Source organism: Grampus griseus (genome assembly GCF_964374135.1).
Source record: "Grampus griseus genome assembly, chromosome: X".
NCBI classification, from domain to species: Eukaryota; Metazoa; Chordata; class Mammalia; order Artiodactyla; family Delphinidae; genus Grampus; species Grampus griseus.
The window spans coordinates 1,099,013-1,119,167 of NC_138999.1; positions in this window are offsets into that span (position 1 = coordinate 1,099,013).

A 20,155-nucleotide genomic window follows, 5' to 3' on the forward strand; every position below is an offset into this window, starting at 1 on the left:
TCTCAAGGAATTGGCTAACTTCGTGATGGGGGCTGGCGGGTCTGAAAACCTGCAGGGCGGGTGGGCAGGCTGGACACTCAGGTAGAGGCTGTGGTCTTGGGATAGAATTCCTCTTTCCTCTGGGGAACCTCCGTCTTTGCTCTGAATGCCTTAGACTGGTTGGACGAGGGCCAGCCACCCCAGGAAGGATGCTATCCTTACATAAAGCTGGCTGCTTGTAGATATCAGTCACGTCTACACAGTACATCCAACCGGCTGCTTGTAGATATCAGTCAGTCTACACAATACATCCAACCGGCTGCTCGTAGATATCGGTCACGTCTACACAGTACGTCCAACCGGCTGCTCGTAGATATCGGTCACGTCTACACAGTACGTCCAACGGTGACATCTAGGCTCATGTTTGATTAAACGACTGGGGACTAGAGTCCAGAGAAGTGGACGCAGAAGGACCAGCCGTCCTTTCTCCCTGGTGGTGGGTAGAGGGCCTCTGTGTCCCCTGACGGACGGGGTGCAGTTAGTGCAGGGAATGGAGCCCACTTACAGGAAGAAGCAGCGACAGGGAAGGGGAGAGACCCTGGCGGGCAGTCGCGCCAGCGGTACTTCACTATCTGTCCTCCCCTCTTTGCGGGAGATGCCAACACACCACTGCCTTTGCTGGAACTTCTTCCGTTGGGTTCTTTCCCCTGCGTCTTCAAGCCCAGAGTCAGGCGGGCAGTGGGCCTCGGGGGTGGTCACCAAGGGTGCAGGGCAGGCTGTGAGGCACGGCGTCCCGGCTGCTAGAGACCCTGGGAGTAACTCACGCGGGGATGCAGAGCCCGGAAGAGACCGAAGGAGGCAAGCTGAGGATGCGTTTTGTTTCCAGGTTCAGAACACTGAGAATCAGGCAGCATCACAAACCTTCTCCCAGTGTTTTCATGTCCTGACATAACGAATGTCCACAAACCGGGGACCTTAAAGCAACAGAGATGTATGCTCTCAGCTCTGCAGACCAGAAGTCTGATTGCCAAGTGTCGGCGGCTTTAGGGGAGCAGAGACAGGAGGGATGCAGCCACAAGCCCAGGGACGCCTGGAGCCCCCAGAAGCTGGAAGAGGCGGGAAGGACCCTCCCCTGGAGCCTCTGGAGGGAGCACAGCCCTGGGGCACCTTGCCCTCAGACGTCTGGTCCCCAGGCCCGGAGGAGGATGGATGCCTGCTGCTATAAGCCGTCCGGTTTGGGGTTATGGCTGTGGCGGCTCCAGGAAACTCACACAAGTCCCTACTCGTCCTCCGACTGGCAGTGAGGATGGATTTCAGGGTAGGACCTGTCCCCGTGGTCCCCTGCCCCCAGCCAAGCATCATCTCCCCAGGCCATCACCTTCCCTCATCCACATCGCCACAGGGGAGGATAAATAGTTCCATTGCACTTTCTGTTTCTGAACCTCGAGGAAGAGTTTCTTGTCCCTCAGGCCACACTCTCTCTGTGGTCTTTTCCACGGGTTTATGACTCTGTCATTTCCAGTCACCCACTTGCACTTTTTTTGGCTGTACCTCCCGGCATGCAGAACTTCCCCAACCAGGGACGGAACCCGCGCCCCCTGCAGTGGGAGGGTGGAGTCTTAACCACTGGACCGCCAGGGAAGTCCCCCACTTGCACTTTGACCACAGTTTTGACTTTCCAGTGTCGCGCCTCATGATGTCAGGACCTTGGTGGATGTTTTGTTGACCTGGAGAGCGGAGATCTGGGACGGATCGTTCCAGGGTCTGCTCAGAATCTAAAGACGAGAATTTCAAATCTAATTTTGGGGTTTGGGTCAGAGAAGGGTCAGGCTCTGGGCGCTGTCCTCCGGGGCTTGCTGTTCACCGTTTCACAGGTTAACATTTTACGTAGGAGGTTTTCTCCACCTCAGCACGACTGACATCTGGGGCTGGAGGGCTCTCAGATGCGGGGCGTGCTGGGCCCTGCGGGCTGTGGAGCAGCTTCTCTGGTCTCCACCCACCAGGGGCCAGGAGCTCCCCTCCCCCCAGTGTGACAACAAAAAGTGTCCCCGGACATTGTCATATGTCCCCTGGGGGGCCAGGTCATCCCAGGTTGCAAGCCACAGCCATAGGTAGATAAATAGATGGATGGATGGATGGACGGATAGAGAGATGGATGGTTTATATTAAGTCTCCACGCTCGGTCAGCGTTTCTCAGCCTCAGCACGACTGGCATCTGGGGCTGGAGAACTCTCTGATGACGGGTGTCCTGGGCACTGCAGGCTGTGGACCAGCATCCCTGGTCTCCACCCACCAGGTGCCAGGAGCATCTCTCCCCACCCCTGAGTTGTAATAAATGTCTCCAGGCGTTGCCAAATGTCCCTTGGGGAATAAAATCACCCCATTTGAGAACTGCCAGTCGATAGCAAAGACCAGACACTTTGCTCCCACCAGGGGGCATGGTGCAATATTTTCTGGACAAAACAGAGGGAATGGCTCAGGGAAAAATGCAAAAACCCTTTTTTTTTTTTTGCGGTTTGCGGGCCTCTCACTGTTGTGGCCTCTCCCGTTGCGGAGCACAGGCTCCGGACGCGCAGGCTCAGCGGCCATGGTTCACGGGCCCAGCCGCTCCGCGGCATGTGGGATCTTCCTGGACCGGGGCACGAACCCGCATCCCCTGCATCGGCAGGCGGACTCTCAACCACTGCACCACCAGGGAAGCCCTCCAAAAACCCTTTTTAATTGAGGAATTGGGCAAAGCTCCAGGGCAGAGCCAGGCCATTAAAATAACCCTTAGTGTAGGTGACATTTCTTTCACCGGAACCAATCGTTTCAGGGCCTTAATTCTTTTACAGTTGAGAAGTTTCAATATCAAGATGTTCCCAGACTAAACACACTGTCCCCGGCGCCACCTGCGTGACCAGAATTTGCGATCAGCTCTCGGACGGGCATTTCTTTTTCCTTTTGCAGAAGTGTCTGCGCCGGGCTATGATGGTGTCCTAACATTTGGCACCACGGGTTGGCATCCACTTCTGGTCTCTTTATTGGATCAGTAGGTGGTTTTCCCCAGCACCTCGTGTGTTTTCCCATCTGTAAGGACAGAACTCTGTCCTCAGGGGGCTGCCAGTGGACGCTCACGACCATGGGCTCCCCCGGGGCATCACATTCGCGTGGCATGGGTCTGCTGGTGTCGGAAGACAAGCACGGTGCCTTCTTTTCTCCCCTTCCTGCCATGAGTCCAAGGCACCTTTCGGGGGCGCCAGTGTCTCCCAGAAGCACCTTGAAAAGCACTGCTCTGGAGGTAGCCTGATGCAGAGGTCATCAGTTGTCTAACCCAGGGCATCGTAGGTGCAGATTAACACAGAGATTCCCACCCTTCCTCTGCTCATGGTACCCTTGGTGCCTTGGCCTTTCTTTCACGGCTCCCATGGGGCCAAGAGAAATACCCAGTATTTCTATCGACCAAGTTTCTGGGCCCCAAATGGCATAATAATGCTTGGACAGATTCTGTTGGGTTTCCCTTGAAAATTTAAAACAAGCCCAGCGCCCCTGTGAGTTCCCTGTGGTAGCTGGGGGTGCCTTGGCACAGTGTTTGGGAACCGCAGGATCAGGACACCCTGGTTGGTTTGCAGAAGTTGGCCCGTGGACAGATGTCCCATGTTTTCTGCCCTACATTAGGAACTGCCACCCCCACCCCAGCAGATCTGATTTAGGGCCTTGGATGAATTCAAAGGCTTGTTTTATCTGGTGCCTCTGTGCATCTTTGGGTGTGTTTACCTGAGGGTAGAATTGTTCCTGTCTGAGGACCCAGTTCCTGTCTGAGGACCCAGTACATGGCAGATCTTAGGGGCCGGTCCTGGTATTCGTGCTGGAGGAATTTTCACTTCAAGGTCTGCCAGGTTTAAGACCCATGTCTTTGTGGTGAGGGATGACCACGTCCAAAGGGTGAACGTTTTGGCCAAGAAATCCCTTTGAGTTTGCAGTGTGGGGTCTTTTCATGGGAGGAGCCCTGAGTCCAGGCTCTCCTATTGCACTGATATCTGTGGTTTGCCACCAGGTAGATAAAACAGAGCAGAGAAAATGCTAATCTAATAGAGGAAACGTGAGTGCCAGCGTCCAGCCAAACCAGCATTCAGCACTCAGGCTGCCCACCCCTTTCCCCATCCTGTGCAGACATTACTAACCCATTACAGAGCTCCCTTCCCACCCAGCCCAGGGGTCACTCCAGACTCTTCTCTACTTGGTGGTACAGGGTGGAGAAAATGCCAATCTAATAGAGGAAACGTGAGTGCCAGCATCCAGCCAAACCAGCATTCAGCACGCAGGCTGCCCACCCCTTTCCCCATCCTGTGCAGACATTACTAATCCATTGCAGAACTCCCTTCCCACCCAGCCCAGGGGTCACTCCAGATTCCTGTCCACTGTGTGATGCAGGCAGCCTTCACCCGTGGACTGTGCTGGCCAGTGAGTGGGAACTCATTTAAGATGACTGGTCTGGAACAAAACATACCAAACATGCAAAGTGTGAGTGACTCTGGCATCTGGGGGAGGAGGAGCATTAGACTGATGGGGGGTGTTTTCCTGGAATGACCTACAGGGAGGCTGGGCATGTCCAGGCAGAGACCCAGGACACATTTCAGCTCCCCCCCTTTCCGAGTCTGATGTCTCAGACTATGAGACTCCACACTCACCATCTTCAGATAGTCAGAGGCACGTTTCAGGGGTGGCACAACCTCGCCAGCTGCAACGGGACGGCCCTCAGACCCCGCCCCCTTGCTCTCGGGCTTTTGAAATCCATCCTTTCACATTCAGCTCTACAGCAAAGGAACCTGCACCCCAGACCCCAGGACCCCAGGGACATCAGTGCACCCATGCTTCTCCACAAGTAACGCTCAGTACTGTACCCGTGTAGCTTCCATCACCACCACTCAGGCTAAAAGAACTTGTGAGCCAGGCTGGCCACGGCCCCTGTGTCCTGCCGGCCGGCTCCCGCCACCTCCGGACAGCTTCCCATTTCCATCCAGCCGAGGGTGTGGCAGCGGGATGGTGACTGTGGCATCAGCCCAGCGCTGCCCGGGGAGCTCCTCTTGGCTACACAGACATGAAAGCCCCCTTTCTGAGAAAAATGGGTGAATTCCTGGACCTGGTACTGGTGGTCAGGATCATCTGTATTTTTTCGGTTATGGGGAAACCCATCAGGGGAACCGGAGGGATCTCAGTAATTAACAAACCTAGACACAGGCAGAGGCGGACCCGGCAGGGATCCTAATGTTCAGATGAACTGTGCAGTTAATACATTTCTCATCGAGCTCTGGTGGCAGGGAAGCACCATGTCACTTGTCCGTCACTTGCTTGGTTGAAATACTCTGTCTGCATAGTCAGTGGCGTTGCAGGAAAATTAAATTTAGGAGAGTTTGCCGTGACCTTGGATTATTAAACAGCCCTGAGTGGATAGTCCTATGTCGATGAAAACAGGTCAGAAGAGTGAGATGGAAAGAGTTAGGAGCAGCGTCTCCAAGAGATATTTGCACACGCACGTTCACCGCAGAGCTACTCACAACAGCCAAGACGTAACAGCAACCCAAGCGTCCATGGGTGGCTGGCTGGCTGGCTGGATAAACAGAATATGGTCCATCCACTCCGTGGACTATGACAGCCACGAGCGGGAAGGACATCCTGACACAGGCTACAGCGTGGGTGGTCCTTGAGGTCGTGATGCTCAGTGATAAAAGAAAGTCACAAAACGACAAACACTGTGTGCTTCCATTTATCGGAGGTCCCTGGAGTTATCAGATTCATAGAGACTAAGAGTGAGGTGGTGGGGGCCAGGGGCTGGGGGAGGCGGATGGGGAGAGTGTTTAATGGGGACAGTCTCAGTTTGGGACAGTGAGACCTGGGGGTGGGTGCACAACAGTATGAATGTTCCCCTGGGGGGATGTGATTGGCCTGTTTGCCTGGTAGCACTAAGCACCTGTGCCTGGTGTCTGGCATCAGGAGGGCTGTTTGGCTTGGGGACCTTAATTTCAGGGGCAGCGTAGGGAGAACTTGCGGTTTGGGGCCACAGAGACCTCCCGATGTGAGCACCTCTCAAGGAAGCACATCACAGGGGGCCGTCACTTTGTGTCTCGCACCCCAGTCTTCCCTCTGTGTCCGGCTCGAATGGGCAGGGTGTGAGGCAGGCACACAGTGGTGTGAACTGGGGGGGTGGGTGCTACTTCAGGGATGGATGGAACAGGAGACACACCGGACTTGGTGAGCCGTGGCTGCCAGAGGAGGCGGAAGGTGTGTGTCCACCGGGATGGGTCCCGCACGCACCATCTGAAGTGCAAAGGTGCATCGCCTGCTGCAGGAGCCGGGAGTTGGGCGTGGCGGCTACCCGCGCCCGGTGCAGAGCAGGGATCTTTTAACAGCGTGGATTCTCAGAGTGGACGGCATCTGTAGACGCCGGTCGTTTGCTGAGGCTGTGGCTCGTGGGTTGGCCCGCGGAGGTGGGCATATTACATTGTGTGTTCTTCATGGGCTGGTGTTCCGATGCGAGGGTCACATCTGGTCAGGGAGCTGCCGGAGCACGTACACGGATGAACGGCGCAGCGTCGAAACCTGGTTCTGGTGGGGACTTGTTGCCACGGCGACAGAGGATTTCCCCTTCTCCTAAACATGCGGGAAGAGTTTATTGTGCTCACTCGGAAAGCTCAGAGCTTGGGAGATGGGATGCCTGACAACATTTATGGGTGACAGAGAGAATGCGGGAAAGATCACGGGTTGGGAAGCGTGCAGGGGCGGTTTCGGCTTTAAATTGGTTGGATTTAAGATGTGTAAGAACATCCAGACAGAGAGTTCTGCTGGGCAGCCCCTGGGAAGATTGGATTTTTTTTTTTTAACATCTTTATTGGAGTATAATTGCTTTACAGTGGTGTGTTAGTTTCTGCTTTATAACAAAGTGAATCAGTCATATGTATACACATATCCCCACATCTCTTCCCTCTTGGGTCTCCCTCCCTTGGAAGATTGCATTTAAACGCAGTTGGTACATTGAGGATTGCATAAGACCTCAAATGAGAGTCTCCCAACAGCAGCACATACATCGAGACACATGTTCACAGAAACATGCAATCCGTCAGATGAAAACTAAAATTAATGGGAGGGTAAAGGAAGAGGGAGCAACAAGAGAAACAGAAGTAGTGAGAATATCAGAAGGCCGTTCAGGACGCAGAGCTTCATGGAAGTAAAAAGAGGAAAGAGTTTTAGGAGATGGGTGGGGGTCAGAATCATCAAATGCTGGGGGTGGTGACACATGGACAGAACTAAAGATGCAACCCCGGCTCCATCATCAGAAGGTGACTTTTTTTTTTAGCATCCTCTCCTGTGCTTGTGGGCCATTTGTGTATCTTATTTGGAGAAATGTCTATGCAAGTTCTTTGCCCATCTTTTTTTATCGAAGCAGAATTGATTTACAATATTGTGCCAATCTCTGCTGTACAGCAAAGTGGCCCAGTTATACATATACAGACAGTCTTTTTTATATTCGTTTCCATTATGGTTTATCACAGGATATTGACTAGAGTTCCCTGGGCTCTACAGTAGGACCTTGTTGTTTATCCATCGTATATATAATAGTTTGTATCTGCTAACCCCAAACTCCCACTCCATCCCTCCCCCACCCCCTCCCCCTTGGCAACCATCAGTCTGTTCTCTGTGTCTGTGAGTCTGTTTCTGTTTCGTAAATAACTTCATTTGTGTCATATTTTAGATTCCACATATAAGTAGTATCATATGGTATTTGTCTTTGTCTGACTTACTTCACTTAGTATGATCATCTCTAGGTCCATCCATGTTGCTGCAAATAACATTATTTCATTCTTTTTTATGGCTGAGTAGTATTCCATTGTATATATGTACCACATCTTCCTTATGCATTTCTCCATCGATGGACATTTAGGTGGCTTCCATGTCTTGGCTACTGTCAATACTGCTGCTGTGAATACTGGGGGGCATGGATCTTTTTGAATTAGAGTTTTCTCTGGGTATATGCCCAGGAGTGCGATTGCTGGATCATATGGTAGCTCTATTTTTAGATTTTTGAGGAACCTCCATACTGTTCTCTCAAAAATGCTGTGATAGGGCTTCCCTGGTGGCGCAGTGGTTGAGAGTCCGCCTGCCGATGCAGGGGACACGGATTCGTGCCCCCGTTTGGGAAGATCCCACATGCCGCGGAGCAGCTGCGCCCGTGAGCCATGGCCGCTGAGCCTGTGCGTCCGGAGCCTGTGCTCCACAGCGGGAGAGGCCACAACAGCGAGAGGCCCACGTACCGCAAAAAACAAAACAAAACAAAATAAAAATGCTGTGATTAAGAGGATGGAAAGAGGGGGGAAAGTCAAAAAGGAACAGCTGGGGATGGCATTAAAAGTGGTACCCACCTATCTTAAGCTGTTATGAGTTCCAGGTGTGAATCTAAGGCACATCCTAGCTACGAACACTTTTGTTACTCCTTTCTTCCTTGCCTTGTGGAAGCCACCGTGGTGATTCCCACTTGGAGATGAAGGGACTGAAGCAAGAGAGGTGACGGTACCCAACCCCAGGTCACACAGCTGGTAGGCAGCTGAGCTGCGATATGCACAGGTTCTTTTCTTTTTTAAAAAATATCTTTATTGGAGTATGATTGCTTTACAGTGGTGTGTTAGTTTCTGCTGTATAACAAAGTGACTCAGCTATACGTATATGCCCATATCCCCTCCCTCTTGCGTCTCCCTCCCACCCTCCCTATCCCACCCCTCTAGGTGGTCACAAAGCACCGAGCTGATCTCCCTGTGCTATGCGGCTGCTTCCCACTAGCTATCTATTTTACATTTGGGAGTGTATATATGTCCATGCCACTCTCCCACTTCGTCCCAGCTTACCCTACCCCTCCTTGTGTCCTCAAGTCCATTCTCTACGTCTGCGTCTTTATTCCTGCCCTGCCCCTAGGTTCTTCAGAACCATATTTTTTAGATTCCGTATATAATGCACAGGTTCTTAATCGATGGATTGAATTGGAAAACCAAGAAATTAAATGTGATGCTCTAACACCATTCCCTCCAGAGCTTGCCTCTGGAGACGAGGTGAATGGATCCTCGCCCAGTTCCTTGTGCTGGTGGCAGGAGGGGGTGGTACTGGGCGGGCACTGTGGTCAGGGAAAGCCCTGGGACGAGGGGCAGCAGAGAGAGGTGGGCAGAAGGATGTGGGCACGACACCAATAGCGGGATGCTCTTGGGGAACAGAGAGAAGAGAAATGGGCTTTGTGGGGAATGGGTTCACTCCAGTCAGCTAAGAGGGGTGTGTAATGATGAAAACAGACGGGGCATGTTTTTTTTTTTAATTTTATTTTATACTGAAGTAGAGTTGACTTACAATGTTGTGTTAGTTTCAGGTGTACTGCAAAGTGATTCAGCCATATAAATATATATATATATATATATATATATATATATATATACACACACACACATACACACACACACTCTTTTTCAGATTCTTTTTCCATATAGGTTATTACAGAATATTGAGTAGAGTTCCCTGTGCTATACAGTAGGTCCTTGTTTATCTTTTTTTTTTTTTTTTTTTTGTGGTACGCGGGTCTCTCACTGTCGTGGCCTCTCCCATTGCAGAGCACAGGCTCCGGACGCGCAGGCTCAGTGGCCATGGCTCACGGGCCCAGCCGCTCCGCGGCATGTGGGATCTTCCCGGACCGGGGCACGAACCCGTGTCCCCTGCATCGGCAGGTGGACTCTCAACCACTGCGCCACCAGGGAAGCCCTATTTATCTATTTTATATATAGTCGTGTGTATATGTTAATCCCAAACTCCTATTCATCCCTCCCTTTCCCCTTTGGTAGCCCTAAGTTTGTTTTCTTTGTCTGTGAGTCTGTTTCTGTTTCATAAATAACTTCATTTGTATCATTTTTTTAGGTGCCACTTGTGGTGATATCATATGATATTTGTCTTTCTCTGACTTAGTATGATAATCTCTGGGTCCATCCACGTTGCTGCAAGTGGCATTATTTCATTCTTTTTTATGGCTGAGTAACATTCCACTGTATATATGTGCCACATCTTCTTTATCCACTCCTCTGTCGATGGACACTTAGGTTGCTTCCATGTCTTGGCTGTTGTAAATACTGCTGCCATGAACATCGGGGTGCATGTGTCTTTTCTAATTATGGTTTCATCCAGATATATGCCCAGGAGTGGGGTTGCTGGATCATATGGTAGCTCTATTTTTAGTTTTTTAAGGAACCTCCATACTGTTCTCCATAGTGGCTGCACCAAGTTGCATTCCCACCAGCAGTGCAGGAGGGTTCTCTTTTCTCCACACCCTCTCCAGCATTTGTTGTTTGTAGACTTTCTGGTGATGCACATTCTGAGAGTGTAGGAGGGTTCCAGGTGGGCCATGTATGAAGTTTGTGGGGAAACTTAGGTGCGGGCAAAGGATGATGGGTTGGGGTTCAGGAAATCCCCCTCAGGGGCGCAGTGGAGAATGCCACATCTGTGCTGCTACCTGCTCCGGCCAGACGTCCCCAAACCCGCCGGTCAGCCAGTCATTCGCCTGCATGTTACACGCACTCTGAACACTTGTCACGGTGTTTCTTGTCTCTGCGCTGCATGCATTCAGGTAGCAGTCTCCCTCCAGGGGGTCTCCCTGCTCCTATGCATGTGCTCAGTATCAGTCAGGGTGGAAGACGCTTGCCTCAGTAAGAAGTAGCACCAGTGTCGGCGTGGTCTAAAGCAACGGCTTATTATTATTATTATGTTTTGTCGGCCGCACTGTGTGGCATGTGGGATCTTAGTTCCCTGACCCAGGATCGAACCCGTACCCCCTGCAGTGGAAGCACGGAGTCCTAACCACTGGACCGCCAGGGAAGTCCCAAATGGGGGTTTATTTCCTGTTCACACTGCACGTCCACTGACGGGGTGTCAGCTGGGGGCTCTGCTCCATGTCATCGCGACCGTCCAACACACAGGCTGGCGAGGCAGCTGTGAGTCTGAATGAGAGGAAGGAAAAACGAGTGTCCAGGAGGGTCTTGCTTTAGCGTTTAAATGGTTTAGCTCAAACGGGAAACACGTGAAGTCCACTCACAACTTGCTCTTCAAAACTCGTGCTACGACTCCATCCAACCAGGAATGGGTGGGGCTGAACCATCCTCCCTTTTGTCGGGACGAAGGGAAAATGGCCCTGCCTTCTCCCAGCATCTTTGCACCCATGAAACGTGTGAAAGTGAGATGTGTCTGCCATCCAGGAACTATTTATAATAGGGGCAATCATTGCTGTAGTTGTCCTCCTTTTCTAGAGCATCATTAGTGATGGTAACCTTGAATCATCTGAATTTACAGTAAGCAAAAGGCGGTAGATATTCGAGAACTCTTGGATGTGTGGGTGCTTCGTTTGTGGAATGTTGACAGCTGGCTGCATTACGTGGTTGGCGTTAAAGCTCTGTGTATAATCGTCAGGCTTGTTTGTTGTACTTGGTCAGCTTTCATTGTTCTGTATTCTGTAAAGATAAGTTACTCAACAATAAATATACAGAGAATTTTTTTTAAAAAGGAAGGTTTGTGGGAATTCCCTGGTGGTCCAGTGGTTAGGACTCTGCGTTTTCATCGCCGAGGGGCCGGGTTCACTCCCTGGTTGGGGAACTAAGATTCCTCAAGCAATGCATCGCGGCCAAAAAGAAAAAAAAAAAAAGAAAAGAAAATAGTAGAAAACCTTTAAAAAAAAAAAAAAAAGGAATGTTTATGGTGAAAAGCATTGCCGTTAAAATACAGGATTAGGTTTTGGTGATCCTGAAAGATTTCTCTAGCTGGATTGAAATAGTATATTTTAGACCAAACCTGGGGGCAAGTCAGCAGCCTTATAACACCCTCCATGGCACAAAATACAATCTAAATACTGTTGTCTTCTTAGCTTCCATATTAGTGAAATTTATTTTTTTTATGCCATTGATATTCTTTATTTATTTTTTACTGGACTATAGTTGATTTACAATGTTGTGTTAATTTCAGGTGTCCAGCACAGTGATTCAGTTTTATAAATATATATCTATATATATAGATCTATAACTCATATTAGTGAAATTTAAATGACTTTCTGTTAACAGCTGTTGAGTTCTCATATTTTTCATCTTCTGTCCTCCCAGATAGTAACTTAGAGATACACACACACGGACACACAAACACACACACATGCATGTCTTTCTCTTTCCTTCCCCTCCCTCCCTCTCCCCTCCCCCACCTTCGTCATCAGCATCTGTTCTTCTGCCTCCTTCACAGATACTTTGATGTTGACCCTTTAATAAGCCCCCAAAACTATGTTTGAAAACTGAGACTCTTAGGGTCTTATGCACAACCCTTAAGATAACAGCAAACCTCCACTATCCACCCCTGCAATGAAACTGCTCCTTGTTGAGTGGATGTGCTAATGCCTCCTTATTAAATGCACTGGCTAGGAAAAACAAAACAAAACAAAACTCTCAAAATAGCCTCGCCCCGGGGCAGGGGGATGGGTAGCAGCCTCAGATCTGTGCTATTTTGGGACATCTTGCAGGGGCAACGGGTCATTCCACATATTTTTAATCAGGCGCATTTGCAAAGGAGAAACAGGGTCCCTGGGGCACCTAGATTTGTGGGTTTATGGGTTGTGTTCACGTGTGCAGGGCGGAAGCAGAAGTGGGTGACGGGCTTCAGGGGGAGCGGGGTCTGGAGCGCGGTAGCAGGGGGGTCTTGTATGTGGCCATCATTCCCTCAAGTGCGTTTCTCTACCTCATGATCTTTGAGCATCTGGCCTCGCTGAATGCTCTGATTCTCTCAAGAGTTCTTGCTGTGGACTGCATGTGTGTATCCCCCCAAATTCAGATGTTGAAGCCCTAACTCCCCAAGGCGATGGTGTTAGGAGGTGGGGTCTTTGGGAGGTGATGAGGTCATGAGGGTGGATCCCCCATGATGGGATTAGTGTCCCTAGACTAGAGACCCCAGAGAGCTCCCTAACCCCTTACTCCATGTGAGGACACAGCGAGAAGACGTCCATCTAGGAACCAGGAAGCAGCCTCACGAAACGCTCAATCAGCCCTCGCTGGGATCTCCAGCCTCCAGAACTGTGGGAAATACACGTGTTGTTGATAAGCCCCTAGTTTACAGTATTTTGTTACAGCAGCTCACGCAGACTAAGACAGTCCAGCACTTGCAAGGGAGAGAATCCATCCTGCTCTGTGTGCCACATGGGGAGATGCCAGGGGCCACTGGTGAGATGTGGATTGCCGTCCTTCAGCTCAGGTGCCCACCTGCAGTGGGAGATGCAGACAAATGAATGAGATGTGGCCACCCATCCCAGGAGGACTGTGGGTACTGTGGGGATCGGGGCACAGCTAGGACACACGCCCTTTTGTTTTCCTGGAGACATGTTTGTTTTTCCCTCTGTACTGATGGGTAGTTTGGATAATTTTAGGACGAGGAGATCGGACAGTCTTCAGTCCATCCTCTCAACTCTGGGGATGTAGGAAGAACTGTAGAAAGAGCAATCAGTCATGCTTCCAAAGTTTTGAACCTCAGGTGCTGGGGAAAGTTGGGTCACTCTGAGCTGAGTGACCTTGGGAAAGTCACTTAACCTCTCTGTGCCTCAGTTTCCCCATAGAAAGTGGGAGTGTTCACCACACCTACCATGTAACGTTGTCAAGAGGATGAAATGAGTAAATCCTTGTGAGATACTTGGTAGATCTCATTCAGTGCTAACTATTTATTACTATGATTTGCAGTAGAACTGCCACATGATCCAGCAGTTCCACTCGTGGGTATCTATTCAAAGAAAGTGAAAACCCTAATCTGAAAAGATACACGCACCCCAACGTTCATAGCAGCGCTATTTACAATAGCCAAGATATGGAAGCAACCTAAGTGTCCATCAGGAGAGGAAAGGATAAAGAAGATGTGGCACATGTATGCAATGGAATACTCCTCAGCCATAAAAAGAAGGAAATAATGCCATTTGCAGCAACATGGATGGACCTAGAGATTATCATACTAAGTGAAGTAAGCCAGACAGAGAAAGACAAATACCATATGGTATCACTTATATGTGGAATCTAAAAAAATGATACACATGAACTTCTTTGCAGAGCAGAAATAGAGACGCATACGCAGAGAACGGACGTGTGGATACCAAGGGTGGGGGGTGGGATGAACTGGGCGACTGGGATTGACATATGTACACTACTGTATATAAAATAGATCGCTAATGAGAACCTACTGTAGAGCACAGGGAACTCTATTCACTGCTCTGTGGTGACCTAAATGGGAAGGCAATCCAAAAAAGAGGGGATATATATATACATGTAGCTGGTTCACTTTGCTGTACGGTAGAAACTAACACAACATTGTAAAGCAACTCTACTCCAATAAAAATTAGTTTAAAAAAAGGAATCTAAAAAATAAAACAGACTAGTGAATATAACAAAAAAGAAGCAGACTCACAGATACAGAGAACACACTAGTCGTTGGCAGTGGGGAGAGGGAAGGGGGAGGGGCAAGATAGGGGGAGGGGAGTAAGGTACAAACTACTGGGTATAAAATAAATAAGCCAGAAGGATACATTGCACAGCACAGGGGTAATAACTTTAAACAGTGTAATCTGTGAAAAGAGTGAATCACTGTGTTGTGCGCCTGAAAGTAACAGAGTGTAAATCAACTACGCGTCAATAAAAAATAATAAATAAATGTATGATTATGGTTTGTGGCGAGTATGATTCCTTGTTGATCCTTCAGCCGGAACAGAAGCCACGTGGATGCAGGCGGTGTGCCTTTCTGGAAGAGACACGCCACCTACTAAGTGCTTGATTGAAATGTGTGTTTTGTTTGGACCAACACCTGTTCTCCGAGAAGGGACAGTGGAGAGGTCTCGGGGGTGCTGGGGTGAAGGTGCGGACGGCTTGAGAGGCCCCTGTGGGATCTGTAAAGGGGTCCCTGGGGACTGAAGAAAGAGTAGCGTAGAGCAGTAAGGACATCGGTGACAGGCTGATGCTTCCACACTCTAGTTCTGCTCTGAAATTTAGGTTTAGAAACTTGAAGTGACTGTCAGCCTCTAAAATGTCTACGAGGGGGATGGCTCTTTTTTTTTTTCCTTGCATTCTCTGGGATAGATGGGAAGGGCCCTCATTTCATCTCCTTTTAGTAAAAATTACTCTGGGGCTGGCACAGGTAGGGTCCAGCCAATAACCTACCCGTCTTTCTCTTTGCCCCTGGACCCCTGGTAGTTGTAGTGGGGAGGCTGGCCGCCTCCCCAGCCCCTGGGAAGTGGTGGACTTTGTTTTGTCCTGTGATGATGGTGATTCCATTTGCTGCTAGTACTTCGTTGAGGAATGGACCTGTGTCCCATCCTGGGGAGGGAGATGAGGGGGTGGGAATTCTGACGACTCGGCAGGGAGAACTGCTCAGGGGCCATTGACGTGGCTTGGTTTTCGCAGCCGTGGGTTGCTGTTTGTATAAACTGATTCTCTGGTTACCTCCTGTTATGGACTGACTTGTGTGTCCCCCAAACGTATATGTTGACGCCCTGAGCCCCAGGACCTCTGGATGTGACTGTATTTGGAGATGGGGTCTTTAAAGAGGGGACGAAGGTACAATGAGGTCACTAGGGTGGGTCCTGATCCCATAGCACTGGTGTCCTTGTGAGAGGAGGAGGTCAGGACACAGACATAGAGGGATGACCCCGTGAGGACACAGGGAAGAGACGGCCATCTACACGCCCAGGGGAGAGGCCTCAGGAGGGCCCAGCCCTGCCCACAGCTGGATCTCAGACTCCAGCCTCCAGGACTAGAGGCTGTGGTTTAAGCCTGTGGTTTAAGCCACCCCGTGTGTGGTGCTCTGTTGCGGCCGTGCCCCACCTCTGTCCAGGGAGCCCTTGCCATGGGCCATCCTCTCTCTCCTCCCATTCGGGTTCCATTCTTTCTGGGAGCGTCACACCCCCCAGCCACGTGCTTGAGCTTTTTATAAAGTCCCCACCCCCTAATAAAACTGGGAGTGACATGTACACACTGCCGTATTTAAAATGGATAACCAACAAGGACCTACTGTAGAGCACAGGGAACTCTGCTCAGTATTATACAACAACCTAAACGGGAAAAGAACTTGAAAACGAAGAGATACGTGTATCTGCATAACTGAATCGCTTTGCCGTACACCTGAAACTAACACAACATCGTACATCCGCTCTGTTCCAATATAAAATAAAAAGTTGCAAAGAAGTCTCCACTCCCTGACTCAGCAGGCCCTGAGGCTGCTCCGGCATCATCCTCTCTGCCTGTAACGTATTTCAACCCTGGATGAAGCTATCCGTAACAGGACGCAAGGCACTGGCCCTGGCGCTGGGGGATCTGATGATTAGATGCTAAGCTGCCTTCACATCCATCAGACGCGTGTTTATTCACCGGGACAGGCTGGCTGCGTCTGGAGATTACAGTTGTGCTGCCGTTGGCTGGTTAGGGAAGGGAGGTGGGAGGTGCCTCCCTTCCCTAACCAGGTGGGGCTGGGTACTGCCTAACGCCAGGGGTAAATCTAATGACAGAGTCACCATTTCTTTTTTTTTCTTCTTCTTTTTTTTTTTTGCGGTCCGCGGGCCTCTCACCGTTGTGGCCTCTCCCGTTGCAGAGCACAGGCTCCGGACGCGCAGGCCCAGCGGCCATGGCTCACGGGCCCAGCCGCTCCGCGGCATGTGGGATCTTCCCGGACCGGGGCACGAACCTGCGTCCCCTGCATCGGCAGGCGGACTCTCAACCACTGCGCCACCAGGGAAGCCCCGAGAGTCACCATTTCTTGATCTGAGCAAATCTCGGAAGAAATGGTCCAGGTTCACGCCACGAGGACGTGTGATTGTTCTTCCCACAGTGGATCCAGGTCCTTCCCAGGAATTCCGGCCCTTGCTTTGATCTCAGCATTTCCAATGTCCCTCCAGGAGCTGGCCACTCACGTTCCACAGATTGCCTAGGGTCTAGGTATAAATACCTTTCGTCCTGTCTTCTGCAACTACCCAGTTTTACAGACAAAGCTGCTTCCGCTTTGCATTTACCCGTTTCGGGCTCTGAGTCTTGGGTTTCCTTGCATGGAAGACGCAAGAATGATCCTGGGCTGGAGTTCTTTAGTTCTGCTTTCTTTGGAGTATGTGGTCAACCATTGCTGTGAACTGGCCGAGTGTGACCCTGGCCTGTCACTCCGGGGCAGTGACTCTCAACTGTGACTGAATCTCGACACCCAGACCCCTGGGAGCTTTAAAAATGACTGATGCCAGGGCTCAGACCCAGACACTCAGATTCATTTGATCCGAGGTGGGAGCTGGGCAGAGGAATCCGAAACTCTCCCCAGGGGGTGGTGAAGTGCAAAGAGGAACCCCGGAGCTAGCTGGGCATTCCTCACCTCACAGTCTCTCCTGGTAGCTTGGGGGCTGCCCCCAGGAGCCCCCAGGAATACGAGGCTTTGTTGCCCGAGCCCTGATCACCCTGGCTTCGACAGTGGGGCCCCAAGACGCGTCTGTCTCAGGCGACCCCCACCGACAGAGACTCAGCAAGGAGAGGGGGCAAGGAGGGCAAGAAGGTGACTTCTGTTTTTTCCCTTTTCTAAAATTAAAGTATATTTGATTTGCAATGTTGTGATAGTTTCAGGTGTACAGCAAAGTGATTCAGTTATATATATTTTTTTCAGATTTTTTTCCCTTATAGGTTATTATCAAATAGTGAACAGACTTCCCTATGCTATACAGTAGGGCCTCGCTGTTTATATATTTTATATATAGTCGTGTGTATATGTTAATCCCAAACTCCTAATTTATTCCTCCCCCCTTGTCCCGTTTGTTAACCATGTCTGTTTTCTATGTCTGTGAGTCTGTTTCTGTTTTGGAAATAAGTTCATTTGTGTCATATTTTAGATTCCACATATAAGTGATATTGTATGGTATTTGTCTTTCTCTGTCTGAGTTCACTCAGTATGATCATCTCTAGGTCCATCCACGGTGCTGCAAATGGCATTATTTCATTCTTTTGTGTGTCTGAACAGCAGGATGATTTCTTTTTTTTTTTTTTTTTGCGGTACGCGGGCCTCTCACTGCTGTGGCCTCTCCCGTTGCAGAGCACAGGCTCCGGACGCGCAGGCTCAGCGGCCATGGCTCACGGGCCCAGCCGCCCCGCGGCATGTGGGGTCTTCCCAGACCGGGGCACGAACCCACGTCCCCTGCGTCGGCAGGCGGACTCTCGACCACTGCGCCACCAGAGAAGCCCGCAGGATGATTTCTTAAGGTCAGTCCAGCGAGAGCATTCCACAGTCTACTGTTCTGTAATATACGTATATCAGAATACTGTATATCATATGGTATATATTGTATAATACATGTTATATACAGTGTAGACAGTAGAGCTATTGTCTTACCTTGCTTATAGATGTGCATGTGTTGTATTATATATTATCTAAAACATGTGGCATATATAGCATTATATATGCCACATGTTATATATAATGTATGATATATGTGCTTGTAAATATCATAGTGCAATTTGTATGAAACATAGGATTTTCCCCACCTTGTAATATAGATACAATATAGTCTATGCTATATTATTAAATTGTATACAATAGCTATAATATTGTTATAATAATGTATGTAATATTATACATAATAAATTATATTAGGTAAGTAATGTATGGTATATATTGTATTATAGAACAATATATAACAGTGCAATTCGGTCATATAGGATTTCCCACTTTCCATATAGTTATGCTTCTATTCTACTGTATATTTTATTATCTATAATAGTTATAATATTATACCTTGGCCCAGATGGAAAAGTGCTGAGTATTGAGTCAGAGGGGAGAAAACTTTGTTCAGGGTCTCCCCTCTCACCCCCGAGAAGGTGGTCTCGACAGAGATGCCAGGACATGCTTGGTCTAAGGGCCCCCAGCAGAGAGATGTCTGGAAGAGGTGCCTGGGCCGGAAATGCAGAGACACGTAGAAGTGTGGCCAGCTTGCGGGACCGAGTCTTCGACTGCAACGTCCCCCGCCCCCGGGACTGCACTGGCCCGGCACCAAGTCTGGTGCAGGGGGTGGGGACAGCTGCCCCGGGAAACCTGCTAGGGAAAGCTTTGCTGTTGCCTACAGTCAGCTCTGAGGGACACACACAGGGATTCCAAAGATGACGGTGACGGCAATTCCCAGAAAAAGAAGTCTGGACAGCAATCCCTCCAGAATAGGGTAGGAGGGTATAAGGGTCCAAATATTAAATAGAATGGACTGATTTTCAGAAACTCTGTTTTCTGTCCTGGCTCCACCACCAAGTTTGATCCTTGGCTGGCTTCTCACTGTCAACATCTTGTTAGCAAGTGCAAATCTATAGTGTCTTCCAAGTGGAGGGCATGTGCACTGCCTCAGTCAGGGTTCTAGCAGAATATGGAAAGTGCATCCACTTAGGGTTTTTAAGAGTCTGCAGAGATGAATGGGAAGGGTTAAGGAAAGTCCTAAAGGGTGCAGAGGCTCCCAGACCCTATCAACATAGAAGAGAAACCGTTACCCCTCTGAGCCTGTGGGTCAAGAGAGAATAAGTCAAGATGCTCCTGGAGTTCAGCTCAAGAGCTGTGGCAGAGAGGCTGCCCTACAACAGCTGGAGCTGATGGAGAACACAGCTAAACGGGCAGCAACCAAACAGGGAAGTTTCCAAGGCAAACGATCCTAGACTCTTGTGTCCCTCCCTCCCATCTCCTGCCAGTGCCTCCCACTGTCTGAACTCACCTGGAATCCAGAGGACCAGACACCCTGGGCAATGCACAGCATGTCCATTGGCGTCTCAGGGTGCAGAGTTGGGAAGGAAAGGATGGAGTTTGGATCCGAAGAGGGAAATGGGAAACAAGTCCCCTCTTACCAGGCTTCAGGTTAGAAGGTGTGGTTGATGGCATGAGTTGCTCACAAGTTCTTTCTTCCTTCCTGCCTTTGCCCTGGCTCATCTTTCATGGGAGGACCACACCTCCCTTCTCCATGGACTTTGGAGTTTCCATCCATTTTGCTTTATCTTGTGGGATGTCAGCAGAAAATGCTGCAAACCCCAATGGTTCGAGTTGCCCTCTGTACAATGTTGCCCACCTACATTCCAACATTACAAAAATATGCCCAGGATAACCACTAGTTCCAAAGTAATGAAAC